The sequence below is a fragment of the Abrus precatorius genome, unplaced genomic scaffold (assembly GCF_003935025.1).
Source record: "Abrus precatorius isolate BTA unplaced genomic scaffold, Abrus_2018 Scaffold7, whole genome shotgun sequence".
Lineage (NCBI taxonomy): Eukaryota > Viridiplantae > Streptophyta > Magnoliopsida > Fabales > Fabaceae > Abrus > Abrus precatorius.
The window spans coordinates 15,980,976-16,001,902 of NW_020874417.1; the positions used below are offsets into that span (position 1 = coordinate 15,980,976).

Sequence of the window (20,927 nt, forward strand, 5' to 3'; positions counted from 1 at the left end):
CATATTCGAATCAATAATTTCACAGAAATTGCCCCCAATTTCAAGTTCCCAAATTTCCCCAATTCACGCTCTGAAGAACCTTAATCAGAAATTTCAAATTTGAGGAAGAATTACCTGGAATTGAAGTGCAGAAATGATGTAATCCTACTCACAGATGATGAAGAAATAGAAAATCAACAAAAACATAGTTAATACTAAGTAGGAAAATCAAATTTTTTAGATCTGGGTTTCAGGGTTAGGGTTTGGATGCCTCTGCGTTATCACTCTAAAGGGTTTATATGGCTACGCAGAATGAGTGGACACTTTTAATAGGGAGAGTAGACATGCTAGAAATTTTGTAATGAATCATACATGAGCGTGTTCACTCTAAGCATTTAGAGTGTCTACATAAATGGAAATATGCAAATCATGTGACCACTTTAAGTGTTTGAAGTTAAAACTTAAAACTGTTGACCTGTTCACTTGTTCACTTCAAATGGATAGAGTAGCTATGCACTTGCTTTGCTCAAATATGCGTAGCCATTTCAAATGGTTAGAGTAGCAGCACACATGATGAATCCATATTTTTACTGATATTTTAGCATAATTCTAGCTCATTTAATAAGGAAAATATATGAAGAAAGCAGAAAAACTCAGAAAAAGAGAATGATTGAAAGTTTTATTTCAATTTGTAGTTATTTTCGCATTTGTAGAATTTATGCTTAGTTCTTAAGGAATTTATTTTGTTTTTGAAGGAATAATCTGAGCAAAAGTCATGGAAATGGATTATCAATGGAAAGGAAGAGAAAGAATAGCAATGTTGGACTCCAAAATACAACAATTATGGGATGCAGCCTGGGTGTGATCACTATTGTTAGTGAAAGTGATCATTCCAGAGCCTAAAAGAGAAGAAGAGCCTGTGCGTAATCACTTTTATTTACAAGAGTGAGCGTTGCCAGTGTGCATTATCACTTTCGCCAACGAAAGTGAGCGTTCCAGAGAAGACTCCATTCCTGATGAGCTGCGCGTTGTCACTTTCGCCAACGAAATTGAGCGTTCCAGAGGCACTTGTATCAGGACAGCTTGCGCGTGGTTACTATTACTCACGAAAGTGACCACGCGCAGCCTTTGACCTCCTGCGTTGCCACTATTATGAATAAAAGTGAATGTTCTAGATAAGCCTTCAACTCTGCAAGTTGCGCGTGGTTACTCTTGCTCTTGAAAGTGAACACGCGCACTACATAAAGCTTCTGCGTGGTTACTCTTGTGAAGAAAAGTGACAACGCACAGAACTGGGGTTTCTATATATACATGATTGAAGCGCAAAAACTAGGATCTTTTGCTCATTTTCTGTTTTGTTAGTTAGATTCTCGTTGAGAGAGAGTGGAGAGAAGATTGGGGTCAAAGCTTGAAGCTCCAAGAAGAGGGATCGGATTGGAGCTCGTGGCCATGGCTGCTCTGCATTCTTCTTCATCTTCTTCTTCTTCTTTCTCTGTTTTTGTTGCAATGTGTGCTTAATTTCCCATAGTTAGGGGTTTATGGAACTCGAATTGATGTATTGATTCGACTTTATCTTCTGAACTTTAAGTTCTTGGATTAATTGAGTTGTTAATTATGCTTTTCATGCAATCTTTGAATGGAAATTCATTTGATTAATCAAGAGGAATCTTTACCAATGGGAATTGGATTGTTTGCCCCGATCTGAATTGGCAACCAGAGTTTAGGGATTTCTTAGGGATAAGGAGACCTAATTCTGCAATCTTATAGTTCTAATTCTTAATGCAACCTTAAATTGAATCTCACCTAAGGGATTAGGGAGGTTTAGTGGATTGTTAGGGTCAATGAGTTAAGGAATTAACCTTTGGCTAGGTATATGTGAAACTGATTGTCAATTATTCAATTGCTTGAATGTTCAGAGGATTTAATTAGATTGATATTGATATTCTTGTGAAGTAAATTCCTAACTATCCTTCATTGCTATTTCATTTCATCACAAATCTTATACTTTGTTTTTCTGCAAGTTCTTTACTTTTGATTGTTCTGATTATTGCTTTTATATGATACACCTCTCTTCCCAAATTCGTATGGCTCAAATGGTTATTTTTCTGTGAAGTGATAATTGAGTTCCTAATTCCCTGTGGAGACGATACTCGGATCTTAAATTTACTCATTACTTGCTGCAATCCTAGTGCACTTGCTAGTGTTTAGATTGCAAAAAACAAGTTTTTGGCGCCGTTGCCGGGGAATTAGAGTTTCAATATCATTAGTAACATAAGAATAGCTAGATTGAGTATTTTGTTTCTCTGAATTTCTATAGTATTAGTCTGTAGTTAGACATTTTGTCCATTCTGCATAATTCTGCAACTTTTAAACTTGTGTTTCAATTACTTTTACTGATATTTGCTGCATAATTTTCGTGGTGCAGTTCTGAATACTAACTTGTAGTTTACTTTTGCTTCATTTTGATTTGTATATGCGTGGCAAAAACAAAAACAAATCAACTCTAGTCTTTGATCCTGACATAGACATAACCTTAAGGAGATTGAGAAAAGAGTCTAGAGCAGAAAAAGTCATAGGGAGTGATAGTGAATTAGAAGCTGTCCATTTTCCAGAATTTCAGAACAATCCTAGAGTGAAAAGAACACCTACATCTTTGAGACAACTAAATTCAGAAATAGAGATGGCAGAACAAAATAGAATTAGAACATTAGAGGACTATGCAATTCCTATCATGCAAGGTTTTAACTCTTCTATAATCAGGCCAACTATTCAAGCCAACCATTTTGAGATTAAACCTGCTTTATTACACTTAGTCCAACAAGATCAATTTTCTGGTGGAAATTCTGATGATCCTAACCTACATATTTCAAATTTTCTACAGCTATGTGACACCATAAGAATAAATGGGGTTAGTGAAGAAGCCATCAGACTGAGACTATTTCCTTTTTCCTTGAGAGATAGAGCAAAATACTGGTTACAAGCTCAACCACAAGGAAGCATTACAACTTGGACAGAACTTGTGAACAGGTTTCTAACCAAGTACTTCCCTCCATCCAAAGCTGCTAAACTGAGAGGAGAAATTACATCCTTTGTTCAGCAAGATGGAGAATCATTGTATGAAGCTTGGGAAAGATACAAAGAACTGCTTAGAAGGTGTCCACATCATTGTATTCCAGATTGGATGCAATTAGAGACTTTTTATAATGGGATGAATGCAGTAACAAGAACAATGGTTGATACTGCTGCTGGAGGTTCATTAAATACAAAGTCCTTGGAAGAAGCTCAGAGGATTATTGACATGATGGCATCTTCAATGTATCAGAATTCAAACTCAAGGAATCAAGGAAGAAACTCTGGTCATGAAGCTAAAGTTCTAGAAACTTTTCTTGCACAAAATCAGCTACAAAATCAATTGTTTTCAAAACAATTAGCTGCCTTAACACAACAAATCAACAATCTGCAAATAGGGAGTATGCCTACCAGTCAGCTAAGTTGTGATTTTTGTGGAGGAAACCATGCAAATGGTGCATGTGAGGCATCCACAAGTGAACCACAAGAGCAAGTGAATTATATGAATAATTTTCAGAGACAACAGCCATCATATCCCCCTGGATTTCAATTTTCGAATAATAGAACTCAGCATTATTCTAATTGGAATAATCAATATTCTGCTGCAAAGAATTCTAACTCAAATTTGCCTTTTTCTAATGCAGGTCTAGCAACACAACAGCCTTATTTTCAGAGGAATTCATCCACTCAACCTCAAGGAAATCAGAAATTTTCCAGACCTATGAATGAGAGGTTGACTGAGATGGAAGAAACTATGCTGCAATTCATAAAGGTGACTCAAACAAGCTTCAAAAACCAAGAAGCTTCCATGAAGAAACTAGAGACACAGATTGGACAATTAGCTGAACAACTATCCAGCAGGGATGAAGGAAGATTTCCAAGCAATACAGTAATCAATCCTAAAGAGCAATGTCAAGCCATAACTACAAGGAGTGGAGCTGTAGTTGCAAGCCCTAAACCAGCAGAAAAGAAAGTAAATGTTGTAGCAGAAAGAAACATCAAACAAGATCTGCAACAAGGAAATTTTAAGCTATTGAAGAAAGACCATTCAGAAGAAAAAGTAGATATGCCTATGAATTCTGAAAGGAAAACCAAAAAGCAACTCTTTGAGGAAGCTTGTAAGCCAATAGACCCAGAAAAATACATGCCCTATCCTCAGAGAGTCCAAAATCCTAAACAAGAGGAACAATTTGAAAGGTTTATGAATGTCTTTAAGAAATTACAAATTAACATTCCTTTTGCAGAAGCTTTAGAGCAAATGCCTTCATATGCAAAGTTCATGAAAGAACTACTTTCCAGAAAAAGAAAGCTAGAGCATGACAAAACAGTACCTTTAACAGAGGAGTGCAGTGCCATTCTCAAGAGAAAACTTCCTCAAAAGCTGAAAGATCCTGGATCATTTAGCATTCCTTGTGAAATAGGAAACTGCACTGTGGGAAGAGCATTGTGTGACTTGGGAGAAAGCATAAATCTGATGCCATTGGCTGTTGTGCAGAAACTTGGCATAGAGGAAGTGAAGCCTACCAACATTACACTGTAACTAGCTGATAGATCATACACTTATCCATATGGAGTTGTTGAAGATTTATTAGTTAAAGTTGACAAGTTCATTTTTCCTGCAGATTTTGTGATTCTGGACATGGAAGTGGATTCTAACATTCCTTTGATCCTAGGGAGGCCATTTCTTGCAACCGGAAGAGCTTTAATAGATGTGCAAAAAGGTGAACTTATGCTTCGAGTTCAAGATGAGAAGGTAATATTTAATGTGTTTGAAGCTTTAAAATATCCAGTTGAAGATAATACATGTATGAAGGTAGATATATTGGATGCTTTATTACACAACACCATATGAAAGAATTTGATGAAACTGCTGTGTTAGAAGAAATAATATCTGCAGGGAATGACAAATCTGAAACTTTGAATGAAGAAGATATCATGGAAATACAGCAGCAATTGGAAGCTCTGCCGATGCAAAAACCTGCAGAAAATTTGGTGAAAGAAGAGCTGAAAAAGGACGCTAAAGAAGAGGAAAAGCAAAAGCTAGAACTAAAACAACTCCCTTCACACCTGCGGTATGCATTTCTGGATGAGAAACATTAAAATCCAGTCATTATCAATAATGAACTTAAGGAAGAACAAGAGGAAAAATTGCTCAGAATTTTGAGAGAACACAAATCTGCAATTGGATGGAGTATTGCAGATCTGAAAGGTATAAATCCTTCATTTTGTAAGCACAGAATTTTATTTGAAGAGAATTTTAAACCTGTTGTGCAGCCACAAAGGAGGTTAAACCCAGCCATGAAAGAGGTAGTTAAAAAAGAGGTCATAAAGCTGTTAGATGCAGGAATAATATACCCTATTTCTGACAGCAATTGGGTAAGTCCAGTCCAAGTTGTTCCAAAGAAAGGTGGTATGACAGTTGTACCTAATGAAAAGAATGAACTTGTCCCTACTAGGACTGTGACTGGATGGAGAATGTGCATAGACTATAGGAAATTAAATAATGCAACCAGAAAAGACCATTTCCCACTACCATTTGCAGATCAAATGCTAGAAAGACTTGCTGGACATTCATTTTATTGTTTTCTTGATGGGTATTCAGGATATAATCAAATAGCTGTGGATCCTTTGGATCAAGAGAAAACTGCATTTACATGTCCATTTGGAGTCTTTGCATATAGGAGAATGCCATTTGGTTTGTGTAATGCCCCTGCCACTTTCCAAAGATGCATGCTTTCTATTTTTTCTGATTTGGTAGAAAACATCATAGAAGTGTTCATGGACGATTTCTCTATTTTTGGTGATTCTTTTGATGATTGTTTAGCTAATCTATCCACTGTTTTGCAGAGATGTCAAGATACTAACCTTGTGTTAAATTGGGAGAAGTGCCATTTCATGGTACAAGAAGGCATTGTCCTTGGTCACAAAATTTCAGAGAAAGGAATGGAGGTGGACCAAGCTAAAATAGAAGTCATTAGTAAATTGCCTCTACCTATCAATGTTAAGGGAGTTACAAGTTTTTTAGGACATGCTGGTTTTTATCGAAGATTAATAAAAGATTTTTCCAAGATTGCTAAACCCTTGAGTAATTTACTTGTAAAAGATGCAGATTTCATATTTGATGATAATTGTTTGCATGCATTTTCTGTTTTAAAAGAGAAACTGATTTCTGCACCTATTCTTGCAAAACCAGATTGGAAATTACCTTTTGAACTCATGTGTGATGCAAGTGATAGTGCAGTGGGTGCTGTGTTAGGACAGAGAAAAGATAGGAAATTACATGCTATCTATTATTCAAGCAAAGTGTTAAATCCTGCACAAGTGAATTACACAACAACAGAAAAAGAACTTTTAGCTGTTATACATGCTTTTGATAAGTTTAGATCATATTTAATGGGTTCAAAGTGATTGTATACACTGATCATGCTGCTCTTAAATATCTTTTGGCAAAACAGGATGCAAAGCCCAGATTATTAAGATGGATTCTACTCCTCCAAGAATTTGAGTTAGAAATCAAAGACAAGAAAGGGAAAGAAAATAGTGTAGCAGACCACTTGTCCAGACTTCCTTTGGAGAGTTTAACCACTGAATCATTGGAAATAAATGAAGAATTTCCAGATGAAAAGCTGTTTGCAGTGGAAAACATGCCTTGGTTTGCTGACATTGCAAATTTTAAAGCCACTCAATTCATTCCAAAGAGGTTTACTTGGCAGCAAAAGAAGAAGTTCTTACATGACAACAAATTCTATGTGTGGGAAGACCCATATCTGTTCAAAATTGGAATAGATGGGTTAATTAGAAGATGCATTCCACAAAGTGAGCAAGCTGAGATACTATGGCATTGTCACAATTCAGAATATGGAGGCCACCATGCAAGTTCAAGGACTGCTGCAAAAGTCTTACAAGCAGGTTTCTTTTGGCCTACACTCTTCAACGATGCCAAGAAGTATGTAGAAAACTGTGATAAATGTCAAAGAACTGGAAATATTTCAAGAAGACATGAGCTGCCATTAACCAACATCCTAGAAGTGGAACCATTTGATGTATGGGGGGTTGATTTTATGGGACCATTTCCCCCATCATTCTCACACGAATACATTCTAGTTGCAGTGGATTATGTGTCTAAATGGGTAGAAGCAATTCCCACCAGATCAAATGATGCAAAGGTAGTGATTTCTTTTATAAGAAAGAACATTTTTTCAAGATTTGGTGTGCCTAGAGTGCTGATAAGTGATGGAGGTACTCACTTCTGCAACAAGTATCTTGAAGCTGTATTAATGAAATATGGTGTGAAGCATAAGGTTGCTACTCTATACCATCCACAAACAAGTGGACAAGTGGAGGTTTCAAATAGAGAGATCAAGCAAATTCTAGAGAAAGTAGTGAACAGTTCAAGGAAGGATTGGTCAAGGAAACTGGATGACTCACTGTGGGCATATAGAACTGCTTTTAAAACTCCAATTGGTATGTCTCCATATCAGCTAGTATTTGGAAAGGCCTGTCACTTACCTCTAGAGCTGGAGCACAGAGCATATTGGACTACCAAGTGGCTTAACTTTGATTTGTCAAGTGCTGGAAAGAAGAGAGTTTTACAGTTGCATGAATTAGAAGAATTCAGACAACAAGCTTATGAGAATGCAAAGTTGTACAAAGAAAGAACCAAGAGGATCCATGACAAATTTATTCTGCAAAAAGATTTCAAACCTGGCCAGCAAGTACTATTATTCAATTCAAGATTAAAATTGTTTCCAGGGAAACTGAAATCTAGATGGTCTGGACCGTTTTTAATCAAGGAAACTTCTCCCTTTGGAGCAATTCTTATAGAAGATCTGAAAACAGGGAGAGAATTCAAGGTCAATGGCCAAAGATTGAAGATCTATCATGGAGAGGAGTTTACAAGGAACATATCATGCATGAAACTGGTTTCTCTTGAGTGAGAAACATTTAATGTCAAGCTAATGACATTAAAGAAGCGCTTTGTGAGAGGCAACTCACATTTCTAACCCAATTTAAGTTTTCTACATTATTTTTGAATTAACAGTGTTTATAGAAGTCAAAGTCTGAACTTTTCATCTTGGTTACCTTGCTGAATTTGATGTTTGGAATAAATCTGGTGGCTGAAACAAGAATGCAGATTGGAATTTATTAGAATGCTTAAAGTTCTTGTACAGTCTGAATAATAGTTATCAAATTCTGCAAATTCTCTGCATCATACTCATCATATTTTGTAATTTTGATGCAAAAGGTAAAGTTTGAAGCATGCTAAATCTGTCATTTGTAGTGAATCTGATAAATGCAATTGGACTTCATGCTATAATGTGTTATGGAAAAGTCAGAATTGCATTGTGAATATGTTAAGCAGAAATTCTGCAGAATTCAGCCTTGGATGAATGTTGCATATGTAATTAAGGGTGAACATGATGAGGGAAATAGGTATTTTATATGGTGAGTGTGTATTAGAATGATTATGATTTGTTAAGTGAGCCAATTAAAGTTTGGAGAACTTGGATTGATGAAAGGAATCACTCTTTTGCAGGAAAGCAATCACGCAGAGATGGAATTCTGAGATTTCCCCTCTGGAACAATCACTCTCGCTGATGAGAGTGATAACGCAGAAACTGACTGGGAAACACAGCTCTCTGGAACAATCACTCTCGCTGATGAGAGTGATAACGCAGAGGCAAATGGGAAAAACACACTCTCTGGATCACTTCCTTTCCTTGTCAAGAGTGACCACGCGCAGGTAAGTATGAAATATTTCTTAGCGCGTTACTCCTTTTAATGAAAAAGTGACCACGCTCAAGCAATAAGCTTGTGCGTTATCACTTTGCCCAGCAATAGTGATAACGCGCATTGCATCCAAAATTTCCAAGCTCTCTAGAACACTCACTCTGTTCGACAAGAGTGATAACGCAGAATTTTATTAATAAGGGAACGTTCACTTTTCACTTAAAAAGTGGGCACGTGCACACGCGTGACCCCAGACTCAATATAAAGGAACCACGCTCACATCCATTTAAACCTAAATCCCCATTTCCCTCTGAAATTCCTCTAACTTTAAATCTTTTGTGAAGCAACTAGCAAGCAATTGCTCCTTCTTTTTCACTGTCATTCACATTTCTAAAGCTCAAGGTACGTTCTCTGCATTCTACAAAACTTTATTTAGGGTCTTTCTTTGTTGCAACTCTGGAAAAATGTCAAAAATGGCAAATGGGGAAATATCTTGAGCGTATTCGATTTAAGGAACTTTAAATACTGTGAATAGGTTTTCAAAGTCATTCAATCTCCTCTGTTAACATATTCACATCTGCATTATGCGAAAAATCTGAACATGACTTTGAAAGAAATAGAAATATTCCAGTTGCCATCAACGACAATACTCTTTGCATGCAATATTTGAATGTTGATGTCTGAACTGAGTTGTATGGAATGAATTACTGCTATATATTGCACTGCCTGATTGTACAGATAGCATACTGATAGTCCTGCATTAAGCTGATATTTAGTCTTTGATGATAATGAATGAGTGCATTGTTCTAATTGTATGTGATTCAAAGAAACAATAGACAATATTCTGGATGGAATTTTACTGTCAGAAGATAAATTCTTTTAGGAACCATTAGTAGTTGAAATGTGGTTGAAAATTGTGATTCTTTTTCTGCATTCTTGGTGAAATTGTGAACTCTGAGGGAACAAATTATGAAGGCCAGTTTAAAATCCCCTGAATATGGTTTGATTAATTTTGTACCTAAGTTCTGGTATATCTGAAAAGTTAAGAGAGCATGTAAAAAATATGTTGATGACCTATAATAGCATCTCTGCGTTAACCTGATGTGCTTTGAGAGTGTGCACTCTAAACTACAAATTTAAAGATTTAACCAATTTTGACTGTGATTGCTTAGTAATTTGCAATAGTGCTTATGTGTTTATATGATTACATTCTCATGACAGCAACTGATTGTAAAAAGATACATACTGCAAATTGGAATTCTGCACATGGATTGATTGAATTTATCTAGTAAAGAGATGTATATTGTCACAATTCTGTGTCATGAATTTTAAACTGTCAAATTACTTGCTTGTTTTTGCAGCCACTTCAAAATGGTCAGAACTTCTTTGAATACACCAGTTGGACCTTCTAAGAAGACCAAAGCTGGATCTGCCAGCAACACTCCAAGAAGGAGATCTATCAGGAATATGCAAGCTGGAACAGCCAGGAATTCTCCAACCACAAAAAGAGCAAGAACTGATGGTGTCTCACCTTCCTCACCCATTGAAATCGCTGACCCTCCTCAGCCAAGAGTAACCACACCTACAACCTATTCACCACCTCAGCCGACCAGAAGAAATGCTCCTTCTACCTCTACCCCTACTGATCATGATCCAAGATTCAAGAGTATTACTCACGAAAACTATTTCATGGCAAATATTCTGAGGAGGAAGATTGTCCCAGATAGAGCCTTTGAAATTGCTGAAGGCAACTACCCTGAGTACTCAGAAGAAATTCAGAAAAGGGGATCGGACAACTTCTGCTCCTTGGCTGATAATGGTTGGAGAGAAATTACACAGGAGTTTTATGCAAATGCAATGCGGTTCAAGGGAGACCAAATTCCCAAATTTCACACAATGGTCAAGGGTATGAGGGTGGATTTCACTGCTGCCAACATCAATCGAGTGTTGGAAATTTACACTGAAAGGCAACCTGGGCAGATGGACTTCACTGACTTTAAGAATAGTCCAGACAAGGATTATATTGAAATCCTGCACAAAATTAGAAGGCCAGGCACAACTTGGCAGCTGAACCTCGCCCAGAAACCCAAGTGTATCACCACCAAGAACCTGTTACCATTTGCTAAAGTCTGGAGTACTTTTCTGTTGAACTCTTTCATGCCAGTCAAGCATAGCTCAACCCTGGCAGTAAAGAGGGCTGAATTATTGTTTGCTATAGTTAATGATATGTACATTGATGTGGGGGAAGTAATTAGTGAATGTATCTTAAATATTCTGAAAACAAAAAGAGATTCACTAGCGTTTCCCTCATTAATCACTTTACTTTGTAAGGATGCAGGGGTTGAAGTTGGAGACTACCAAGAGAAAATCAGATCTACTCCCCCTATCTCTGTCTCAATGGTAAAGGAAATCTATGCCACCACCTCCTGCACTTCAGCTACACCTATCCCTACCCAGTTCAGAAAGGAGAAACCAATGAAGATGAAGGACATCCTACATCTTTTGGTTGAAAGGCAAAATCAATTGGCTGAACGACAAACTGAGCTCCAGAGCAGTTTGAAGGCAGGAACTTTGCTATTGGAATGTGTGTTGATGAATCTTGGTCAGAAGATGGGAATGACCAAAGATGATCTTTATCACACACCAGATTTGGCCGAGAATGCTCAATGTCTACGCTCATCAGTCTTTAAAGACTTGCCAATCTACAAGACTCATTTTCCACAGCCAACTGAAGAAGTGGTGGAGGAAGAAGAAGATGAGGAGGATGAGGAATAAGATGAAGATGAAATTTCTGATGAAGAGGATGCCCAAGATGACTAGTTTAGGATTTTTGTTTTCTTTTCTGTTAATTCAAATTTTCTCTTGACGGTCTTGTAATTAAGTTTCAAACTTTTTGGTTTCATTTTAGAATTTGGGTTTGTAATTTGCACACTTGGTATATTTTGGTTTCATGCTAATTCTGAACAATTATGTTTTGAACACACATTAATTCTGCAGAATTCAATCCCTTTTCACTTGATAATTGATGGAATTTTTGGTGTTTTGTGCAGAAAATGTCACAACCACACAACACTCACACACCATGGAAGCTGACACTTGCACAAGCTGCCATGAAAGGGGGGTTTCATTCTCTACCTCTGATGAATCCACACTTTATAGATATTTTATTTGATTTTTATAAAGTTTTAATAGAAAAAAATAGATTTAGAGGCTGTAAATAACATTAAAATCTTATTTAGGTAGAAAACAATAGCTTTCTTAATTTTTGTCTTATTTCCATTAATTTTTGTGAATATATTTTGCAATTTTGATCATTTGAATAATTGTGCAGAAATTCTAGACAAATTTCATGAATTTTTGGCTCTTTGAAAAAAATATGAACTGAGAGTAACTACTATCAGATACCAGAGTAATCACTCCAGGGAGCTGGTTTCAAGGGATAGGCCAAAGTAACCACTTTCAGATATCAGAGTGATCACTCCAGAAGCCCCAGACCCCAAGTGTCCTGCGCGTAAACACTCTCAGAAATTGGAGTAATCACTCCAGAGACGCCCAGAAGGAAGTGCCATGCGCGTGTTTACTCTCACAAATGAGAGTAATCACTCCAGAAAGGGAAAAAGCTAAAGTTGCTGCGCGTGTTTACTCTCTTGTTTTACAGAGTGATCACTATGGGGCCATGTCACACTTAGTATATATAGACTTTTAGAAATTAGGGTACGGGAGGCAATTTTCCTTAGATTCTTTTACCACTTTTGGAGCATTTTGCAGAGCTTAGGATTCTTGGGTGATAGCCAGGGATCCATTATAGGTTTTAATTTCCAATTTCCCTTTGATTCTCCTTGATTTTACATTAATGTTGCTTATGTTTCTACATTCTCTTCTTTCATTTGTGAAGCCCATCCATATGGAGGGCTAAATTCTCTTGTAATTCCTAGTCAACTCATATGGTTCTTGAATTCTTGAGTTTAATGGCAATATCACTCTTTCTTTCCTTGGATTTATTAACCCCAATCTCTGAATGAAATGAAATTTGCATGAGGGGAACATTGCTTAATGAACCCTAAATTACCCAACGAAATTCTAATCTAAAATTGCTTAATTTTGATTAATCTTTGAGATTACTTAATCTTAGGGATAGAGAATTGGAGCCCATTAAGATGTTTAATTTTAATTGGGATACTAAAGTTAATTTTCGCTTGTTAAATTAACTTAATTCAAGGGAAAAATAGAGGATTATTGAATCATTTGAAAGAATAGGGATAGAACTCATTGATTGACTAGGGATATTGATTGAATTTCATTAGTTTACATTCTGTTTTTGATTAAAATCTAGAAATTGACAAACCTCCCCCCAATTTACTTGCTTTAAAATATATGTTTACACTTGTTCGATGTATGTTCCCAACCAAAAGTTCCTTGGAGATAACCTAGGACAACACCCTAGTATTGCACTTATATCTTGCATATTTGATGAGGATTAACGACAATCTTTGTGCATAACGAGTAGTGAAAAATCGTTCCATCAAATTGGCGCCCTTGCCGGGGAACTTTGGTGTTAATTTTGCATTGAACTTGTTAGTTGCTCTATTTTAGTGTTCTGTTTCCTGTTTTTCTGCATTATTACTCTGTTTTTGCTGCATAATTCTGCAGCATTTGCTAGCTTGTGTTGTGTTTTCTTACAATTAATTGCAATTCCTTTTCTGTTTTTGTTGCTTAACCTCTTTGCTTCATTTTACTGCACATAGACATTAGTTTTCTGCATAATTGTCATCTGATTTTTTTCTGCATTTTTTGCTGTTTCATCTAGCTTACTTCTTTTCATTCCTTATAATTAGTTTCTAGTGCATGACCAGATCGAATCCTGGGGACTTGTATCCACTTGACCCAGAGATTGATAGGACATTTCATAGTAGCATTAGAACACATAGGAATAGTTCTGAACATTTTGAAGAGTTTTCATCTCCTTCATCTATCTATTCATCACCCCATTCATTAGAATTTGGAATTGAAAACATGGCTGACAATGAAAGAACATTAAAGGAACTAGCTGCACCGGATGTAACATATCAAACTTTATGCATACAGTATCCTGATATTGATGCTCCTTTTGTTCTAAAAACTGGACTAATACACTTGTTGCCAAGATTTCATGGCCTTGCAGGTGAAGATCCGCACAAGCACCTCAAGGAGTTCCATATTGTTTGTTCAACTATGAGGCCACAAGGTGTGCCTGAGGAGCATGTCAAGTTAAAGGCTTTTCCATTCTCTCTGATGGATGCAGCCAAGGATTGGCTCTACTATCTCCCTCCAGGATCTATTGCTAGTTGGGACAACTTGAAGAGACTCTTCCTGGAGAAATTTTTTCCAGCATCAAGAGCTGCGTCCATAAGAAAGGAAATATGTGGGATAAGGCAACTTGAAAGAGAGACCCTTTATGAATATTGGGAAAGATTCAAGAGGTTGTGTGCTAGCTGCCCTTATCACCAAATTAGTGATCAATTGCTCATACAGTACTTCTATGAAGGACTGCACCCTATGGACTGAAGCATGATAGACGTCGCAAGTGGAGGGGCATTGGTTGACAAAACTCCAATTGCAGCCCGAAATTTGATAGAGAATATGGCTGCCAACTCACAACAATTTGCAACAAGGCAAAATTCTTGTGTTACCAGAAATGTGAGTGAAGTTCAAGTTGCTGAGTCTAGTAAAATAGAACACAAGCTTGATGAATTGGCATCCATGGTGAAGCAATTGGCTTCTATGCAAAAGAGTGCTGCTGCATCCTCATCTGCTCCACCACCCATTGCAGCCATGTTGTGTGGTATTTGCTCAGCTACAGACCATTACACTGATAGCTGTCCTACACTACAAGAGTTTGATACTTTAGAAGGTAATCCTCAGGCCTATGCTGCAAATATTTACACTAATAAATTTCATTTTCCAAATTCGCAGCAGCAGCCCAATTGGGATCTATCTTCCAATAGATATAACCCAGGCTGGAGGAACCATCCAAATTTGAGATGGGGGAACAATTCTCAACAACAGAACCAGCAGCACGGCACTCAATATCAAGCACATCATGCTGGCCCAAATAGATTCCATCCATCTCAACATCAACCACAACAAGCCCAACAACATCACCAACCATCTTCCTCACAACCAAATGCACCCCAGAAAAATGAACCATCACTGGAGGAGCTCATGAAGCAATTGACCATGAACAACATCACTTTCCAGCAAAGAACCGAGGCTAGTATTAAGACTTTGGAGAACCAAATGGGACAACTAGCCTCATCTCTGAACCAGATGCAATCTCAAGGTTCAGGAAACCTCCCTGCACAAACTGTAGCAAATCCTAAAAATGTGAGTGCAATCACTCTGAGGTCTGGAAAAGTGATGCAAGAGCCCACAGTGTCCAAAGAGAAAGGAGACCCAAAATGTGCTCTATCTACAGTTGATCTAAATGGAGAGGAAAAGGTTCAAGAACAACCAGAACCTACATCTGCCCAACCAAAGGCGGCAGAAAATGTTGATAGGCCAATTCCTCTACCATTTCCTCAGAGAGTTATCCAGCCAAGCAAGAAGATTGAAGAGGATGAGAAAGAGATCCTGGAGACCTTCCGAAAGGTAGAGGTGAACATACCTCTACTAGATGCAATCAAGCAAATACCCAAGTATGCCAAGTTCTTGAAAGACTTATGCACCCATAGGAGGCGTCTTAAGGGTAATGAGAAGGTAAATATGGGTAGGAATGTTTCTGCACTCTTTGAAAAACAAAGGTCCACAATGCCTGAGAAATGTAAGGACCCAGGAACATTCACTATCCCATGCATTATTGGTAATAATATGATTGAGAATGCCATGCTAGATTTAGGAGCATCTATAAATGTCATGCCATTGTCTATTTTTACTTCACTGTCTCTTGGCCCTCTGCAGCCTACAGGTGTGGTTATTCAGTTAGCCAACAGAAGCATAACAAACCCAGCTGGGATTGTTGAAGATGTATTAGTCAGAGTGAATGATCTCATCTTCCCAGCTGACTTTTACATTTTGGACATGCAAGAGGGAGAATCAGTGAAAGGTGCTGCACCAATCATTTTGGGAAGACCGTTCTTGAAGACTGCAAGAACGAAAATTGATGTGCATGCTGGGACGCTCACTATGGAGTTTGGAGACAGCATTGTGCGCTTCAACATTTTGGACGCCATGAAGCATCCATTGGAAGAACACTCTGTTTTCCAAATTGATTTGCTGGATGATTTGATAGATGATCAATGTTCTGAATTTTTAGAAGAAGATTTTGCTCTTAATTTTTCTGAATTTATAGACAATTCCATTTGTGAATACTGTAATAATTCTTCTGTATGTGACAATTGTATTTCTGACTTTTTGAATGTGAATTCTGCAACTTCTGTTATTGAGGAAATTGAAAAATCAATAGGGGAAGAATGTGATATTTTGAGTTCAGGAAGTATAATTGAATCTAACTCCTTTGACTTGAATGTTGCAGAAATTTCTTCTACTGAAAGTGCCAAGTCACTCCCCTCTGTGGAGCAATCTCCTACACTAGAGCTTAAACCATTGCCAGAGCATTTGAAATATGTCTATTTAGAGGAAAATGAGAAGCTCCCAGTGATAATCTCCACTAAGCTGAATATCAATCAAGAGGAGGAGCTCCTAGAAGTGATAAGGAGGCACAAGAAGGCTATAGGCTGGACGCTTGCCGATATTCCTGGAATCAGCCCCTCTCTTTGTATGCACAGAATATTATTGGAGGAGGGTGCTAAACCAGTGAGACAGCCTCAAAGGAGGGTAAATCCCATCATTTTAGATGTGGTGAAGAAAGAAGTCACCAAGTTGCTGCAAGCTGGGATTATCTACCCTATATCTGATAGCACTTGGGTCAGCCCAGTCCAAGTAGTTCCCAAGAAATCTGGACTCACTGTGGTGAAGAATGAAAAAGATGAGTTAATACCAACCAGAGTCCAGAACAGTTGGAGAGTCTATATAGACTACCGGAGACTTAACCAAGCGACCCGGAAGGATCACTTCCCATTGCCTTTCATTGACTAGATGTTGGAAAGGTTGGCTGGTAAGTCTCACTATTGTTTCCTTGATGGTTTTTCAGGTTATTTTCAAATTTGTATAGCACCTGAAGACCAGGAAAAAACCACTTTTACATGTCCTTTTGGCACTTTTGCCTATAGGAGAATGCCGTTTGGCATGTGCAATGCTCCAGGCACATTTCAAAGATGCATGCTCAGTATTTTTTCTGATTTAGTGGAGCATTGCATAGAAGTCTTTATGGATGACTTTACTGTATATGGCCCATCTTTTTCTGCATGTTTGGTTAATTTGGAAAAAGTTTTGAAAAGATGTATTGATACTAACCTTGTGCTAAATTTTGAAAAATGTCATTTCATGGTAGAACAAGGTGTAGTCTTAGGCCATATCATTTCTGATAAGGGAATTGAAGTAGATCCCGCAAAACTTGATGTTATTGCACAACTACCTTACCCCTCTTGTGTTCGAGAGGTTCGTGCTTTTCTTGGTCATGCAGGGTTCTACAGGAGATTCATTAAGAACTTCTCCAAAATTGCCATTCCCTTGTCTAAGCTTTTGCAAAAGGAGGCTGAGTTCAATTTTGATGAAAAGTGCAAGGAAGCATTTAATATGCTTAAGGAAGCCCTGATTACCACACCCATCATCCAACCTCCAGATTGGACCACACCATTTGAATTAATGTGTGATGCATCCAATTTTGCAGTGGGGGCTGCATTGACTCAGGGGGTTGGTAAGTTTCCTCACATCATTTATTATGCTTCTAGAACTTTGGATCAAGCACAATGTAATTATACCACAACTGAAAAAGAATTGTTGGCCATTGTTTTTGCACTGGATAAGTTTAGATCATATCTGTTAGGGTCAAAAGTTGTGGTTTTTACTGATCATTCTGCTTTGAAGTATTTACTGAAAAAGACAAATTCTAAGCCTAGGCTTATAAGATGGATGCTTCTACTTCAAGAGTTTGATCTGGAGATCAAGGATAGAAGCGGAACCCAAAATCTAGTAGCTGACCACCTGAGCAGGATAGAGGGAGTTCCTAACCCTATTTCAATTTTAGATGATTTTCCTGATGAACAACTCTTAGAGTTGTATGCTTCACAGGCACCTTGGTACGCTGATATTGTTAACTTTCTTGCTGCAGGAGTTTTTCCAACAGATGCACCAAAAGCCAAAAAGGATAAGATAAGGAGTGATGCCAAACACTATGTTTGGGATGACCCTTATTTATGGAAATTCTGCAGTGACCAAGTTATTAGAAGATGTGTGCCTGATGAAGAGATCTCATCCAAACTGCAGTTCTGTCATGCCTCAACTGTAGGAGGTCATCAAGGACCCCAGAGGACTGCAAGAAAAGTATTGGATGCAGGTCTATATTGGCCATCCATTTTCAAGGATTCATGGCAAGCATATTCCACCTGTGAAAGATGCCAGAGAGCAGGCGGAGTAATTACCTAGAGACAGGAGATGCCCCAGCAACCCATCCTGTACTGTGACATCTTTGATGTCTGGGGTATCGATTTTATGGGACCATTCCCCTCCTCTTTTGGTTTTCTGTATATACTTCTTGTTGTTGATTATGTCTCAAAATGGGTGGAAGCTAAAGTCACCAGGACTAATGATGCTAAAGTTGTTGCAGGTTTTGTCCGTAGCAACTTGTTTTGTAGGTTTGGAATCCCTAGAGCCATCATTAGTGATCAAGGAAGTCATTTCTGCAATAGGACTATGGAAGTCTTATTGAAGAAATATGGAGTTGTGCACAAAGTTTCCACTGCCTATCACCCACAGACAAATGGGCAGGCTGAGCTCTCCAATAGGGAAATCAAGAAAATACTTGAGAGAGTAGTGCAGCCCCATAGAAAAGATTGGAGCCGCAGGCTTGATGATGCCTTGTGGGCACATAGAACAACATTTAAGACACCCTTGGGAATGTCACCATACAGGGTGGTCTATGGAAAAGCCTGCCATCTACCAGTTGAAGTAGAACACAAAGCTTACTGGGCAGTAAAGACTTGCAATATCCATTATGACTCAGTTGGAGAGCAGAGGAAATTACAGCTGCAAGAGTTGGAGGAGCTACGTCTGGAGGCCTATGAGAACTCCAGAATTTACAAGGAAAAGACCAAACAATATCATGACAAGAAGATCTCAAGCAAAGAGTTCTACGTTGGTCAAAAGGTTCTTTTGTTTAATTCTCGTCTTAAACTCATGCCTGGAAAGCTCAAATCAATATGGCTTGGACCCTTCACTGTTACGAAGGTATTTTCCCATGGTGCAGTGGAAATCATAAGTGACTCCACTAGCAAAAGCTTTATGGTGAATGGACATCGGTTGAAGCCATTCTTACAAAATTCAGTTACCTTGGAAGAAGTTGAGGAGATTGAACTGCACTCACCATGCACTAATCTCTCCTACAACCTATGGTCTGAGTAATCCACTTCATACGTCAAGCTAGTGACGTTAAAGAAGCGCTGTGTGAGAGGCAACTCACAAAAGATCTTAGGAATTTTTAGTTATTTTTCTGCAATAAATACTGGTCTTACATTTGAGCCTCTCTATTTTGATACTTCCTTATCTTGGTACCTTGTTGCATTAACTAATATGGTTTTTTCTGCATAATCTCCATTTTGGCAGAGTGAGATCATGATTGTGGGGGCTAAATGCTGCACAAAGTCAAGCAAGTTTGAATGCAGCAGGATGGTAAATATTTTTCAGGCTTAAGGCAATCCCCTTGGTAAGAAAAAAAAAATCATCATGAAAGTAAGCACTTTCCTGAACAAAAGTAATCACTTTCAATTCTAACTTGTATTTTCACTCTCTGTAGTGAACACTCTCACATTTAATAGTGATTACTTTCATTGCATGTAAGCCCAAAGTGTTGCGCGTGTTTACTTTTAAAAATCATAGTGAACACTCCCAAGCCTTTTAGCACAGCGCCCAGGGTGAAGCTTCTGGAGTGTTTACTATTGAAAAGTTGACAGTAAACACGCGCAGAGCTTTTTACCCACTTTCACCCTGAAGCCTCTGGAGTGTTTACTATTTAAAAGTTGATAGTAAACACGCGCAGAGCTTTTTACACACCTTGATCTTAGAAGCCTCTGGAGTGTTTACTCTTGTAAAGTTGGTAGTAAACACGCGCAGACTCATTCCTCTTTTTGAACTTAGATGCCTCTGGAGTGTTTACTCTTAAAAAGCAGAGTGAACACGCCCAGCTCATTTGCACCAAAACCTTGTGCGCGTGTTCACTGTTAACTTTTGAGAGTAACCACTCTGGCCCCCTTATATATATATAGTGCTCACTCTCTCACACAGTTAACCAGGATTTACCTCCATTCACCACCACCCATGCACCTGCAACTGAGAAGGATAACAGCTCCAGTTCTTCAGAGGAGGAAGAGGATGATGATGAGAATGATGACAATCTTTCATCCTCTAGCTCAAATGAAGATCTTATATAGCTTTGCTTTTCTTTCTGTCATTTATATTTCTACAATTTCTAGTTCATTTCCCTGTATTTAGTAAATACTCCTTTCATTGTAATTATCATCTTTAGTACTATTTTCCCCTTTGTTTTCATGCATCACCCCTTGAACACTCTTTGACGCTTCCATATATATACTATTTGCAGTTTAAATTCTATCCTTATACTTTGTGCTGAATCCTTTGTGCGTCTTTGTGCAGAGAATGCCCTCAGTAACATCAAGAGGAGCATGAAATTGATCTCTGAGTGTGACTCTGAAAGGGGGGTGATCTCTTTGCCTCTGTTTCGCATTGTTTAGTCTGTTTTTCCTGCATAGTTCATAGATAAAATACCAAAACAACCTCTTTGTTTCTTTACTTTTTATTTTTGATGAAATTTAGTTTTCTAATCCTGATTTTATATTCTGATCGCACTTCCTATTCAACTCAATCATTCTCTGTTTTGTCAACAATTATCGTTCTTACCACACTGAACATAGTTTCCTGTAAGGTGAACTGTATTCACATGTTGCTAAGAAATTATCTCTTTTACCATGGTAGAGAATTGGGCCTTAAAATTCTTTTTTTGTGTGCACATTACATGTACTTTTGCATTCATCTTCTAG

At 37.9% G+C, this 20,927-nt stretch overlaps 1 non-coding gene and 1 pseudogene across 1 annotated transcript; one reads left to right on the forward strand and one right to left on the reverse strand.

Moving 5' to 3' along the window:
- Positions 1–3,043: 3,043 nt before the first annotated feature.
- On the reverse strand, positions 3,044–3,150 carry LOC113873979. The gene has a single exon (XR_003506043.1). It is a non-coding gene; the product is annotated as a small nucleolar RNA R71 (small nucleolar RNA).
- Positions 3,151–13,896: 10,746 nt separating this feature from the next.
- Positions 13,897–20,300, forward strand: LOC113871544 (annotated as a pseudogene).
- The last annotated feature ends 627 nt before the right edge of the window (positions 20,301–20,927 follow it).